Raw genomic sequence first — 2603 nt, 5'->3', positions numbered from 1 at the left:
TGATACAGCAAATATGTCTCCCTCACTGATATTGCAAATGTTCACCCTGACCTTTGGTTCCCCCAATTTATAGTGCTTGAGCAGGGCAACCCCCACCAGCAGCCTCATTTTGGTGTGAAAAAAACCCAGACACTCTGGTGCTGGGCTGGAAAAGAGCATGAAAAGAAGGCGGAAAAGTTTGCCAAGTCTCTGGGTTTGCATGCAAGCAAAGCAGGTCTTAAACCTCACACCACTGCCCCTATCCATGGCCTTGCTTTGGTGTTCCAAAACAAAGGAGACAGTGCCTGGCACCTAGCTGGAAAAGAGCATGAATTAATCTTGAAAAAGTGCATTTTGAAAGTTTCCATCTAGGGAAAATGCAAGGAAGGGTTGTGAAGGGTGAGCCAAAGAGCTTGGGAAGGCATAAGCCCCTGTGGGTGACTTTGCAAAGTGGCTGGTGGCTGGCAAAAAGCAAGCCGGGCTGCTGGGGAGTGACACATCAGCCTTTGCAAAACACTAGTGTGCAGGCAAGCACTTCTGTCTTGTGACCCATCCTGGCAGCCCCACTGTTTACCTCTTGAGCCCCCCTGTGTACCTGTGCAAGAGATATTGCCAACCCCTCCTCCCTGGCACCATGCAGCAAGTGGAAGGAAAAATTAACCGAGAGAAATGAACCCAAACAATGAACAAAATCCACCTTTACAACCACGCAGTGTAAGGGTGGATACGGAGGCAGACACAGGAAGCCAGGAAACCATGAGGTTTTATTGTTTGCAACACATTATTATAGTTACTTGTGCTTCTTTGGCTTCACCCCACCACGACCCTGAACAACTCCTGTCTCCCTGAAATGCAGTGGCACCCTCCTGGCCCTGCTGGCAGTCATATGGCCCTCCTGTGACCCCACTGAGTTAAAGGAAATAGGCTCAGCTGTAATTCTCTGCTCATCTTGCACAGAGGTAAGATGAGCAGACCGACTTGTCTCCTTTGGGTTCCGTACCCATTTATTTAGGTACTTCTGCACACTCTGAAAGGCATCATTGAAAGTGTCCTGTGACCTCTGTAATTTAACAATGGACTCATTGACCATGCCTTTCAAATTCTGCATGGTTTCTCTCATTTCCTCAAAGATGGCATCCTCCTTACACAGCAACTCATGGAGTTCATCCCGCCAGAACATCTGCATGTTCTGCTCTGGCTATTGAGGAGTCTGCCAAAACCTTGAGTGAGGTTTTGTGGGACCGTCTCTGCTTGCTGCAAAAATCTCTGCAGCGCTCTGCTGAAGTACAAGCAGGGCACCGTTCCTGGCAGCCATGGGTCACGGTGACTGATAAACAAATAAAAAAGCAACGGTTGCCTTCCCCCCAAGAGGAAAAAAGTACACACCCCCACTCCTATCATGTAGTGCACAAAATGCTGGCAGGCACAGAAACAGACCCCACAACAGTGGGGCACTACTCGTATTGTTCCAAACTTACAGCTACTCACTTTGGAAACAGGTCCATGGCTGCCACTGCCCATGCTAGCTGCAAAAACTTAATTAAAAGCAAATAATTAGTTTGGTGTCTGTTACATTATGAACTACTGAATCCATCATGCACCACTACCGAAAGAACATGGTGACCCACCTACAGCAACACATGAATTCCCTTCCCTCCCCCTGGCCTCCTAAACCCAGGCATTGCCTGGCAGTAGCAAGAGGCACATTACAAGAGATTTACTAGGTCCAGCATGTTCTTGGGTCTCATTAACAGTAGATGATGTATTGGCCACATGGGTTTCTTCCTGACCCTCCACCTCCTCTGCTTCCTTATCTGTGCTAGTCCATGGAACGGAGGGGCTAAGTGGCACCAAGTGTATGGTGACTGACAGTTCTTCCTGCCACTCATCAGGGAGCAGGGAATGGTCTCCATACAGCTGAGACATACTCATGATTTCACCCTCAGGAGGGGCTGCTGCCATCGTTGCCTCCTCCTTCCCAACCCCGGTGCTTAAAGTCTCCATACCTGGGTTGTTACCTGCATCCTTGGAGAGAATGATGGACAGCTTGTCATAGAAAGGGCCAATTGTGCAACCTGCCCCAGAACAAGAGTTTGCATCTTTGGCTTTGTAAAACACCGATCTCAAGGACTTGATCTTGCACCAAACCTGGGTCCAGACACGATTGTGCCCTCGCAGCTGCATGCCCTTTGTGATCTTGACATAAACGGGCTTATTCCTCCTAATTTCCAGCCTGTCTATGATCCTTTGCTCCGACCAAATGTTGATTAAGTCCTCCAGTTCTTTCCAGGTCCACTTGGGTCCACAGGCATTAGAGGTATCAGCCTCCTGGGCCATCAGCTCCATACTGCTGGTCTTGGCTTTCTGAGACTTGGCAAAGCAGTTTTTGGTCAACAGCACAAGCGATTTGTGAAAGGGGGATGGAAAATTTTGTAGTGGGGAAGGGTGCCTTTGTACTCAGGCTGTGTTTACATGAGGATCTGGGAAAATTCCAAGGATTGTGAAGTCTTTACCTGTAAATGTCAAAAGACCCAAAGGTGATGAAGCATCCAGTTAACAATAGAAAAGACCTGGTGATGGGGTAAATAAGGCCATTGTACTTTGGGATGGCTGCTCAATGTTGG

The 2603-nt window shown here is 48.4% G+C and overlaps 1 long non-coding RNA gene across 1 annotated transcript in view; it reads right to left on the bottom strand.

Annotated features, from left to right (window-relative positions):
- The window catches only part of LOC109303465, a 12038-nt gene extending 9646 nt beyond the window's left edge, over positions 1-2392 (bottom strand). The window contains exons 1-2 of the long non-coding RNA XR_002099127.1: positions 1963-2392; positions 1362-1373 (exon numbers count right to left, since the gene is read on the bottom strand). This is a non-coding gene — a long non-coding RNA (uncharacterized LOC109303465). The remainder of the gene's footprint in view (positions 1-1361; positions 1374-1962) is intronic.
- Positions 2393-2603: the final 211 nt, after the last annotated feature.

This window comes from Gavialis gangeticus, unplaced genomic scaffold (assembly GCF_001723915.1).
Source record: "Gavialis gangeticus isolate Ggan-Ray unplaced genomic scaffold, GavGan_comp1, whole genome shotgun sequence".
In the NCBI taxonomy this organism is placed as follows: Eukaryota; Metazoa; Chordata; order Crocodylia; family Gavialidae; genus Gavialis; species Gavialis gangeticus.
This window is presented reverse-complemented; position numbering and strand designations above follow the sequence as displayed.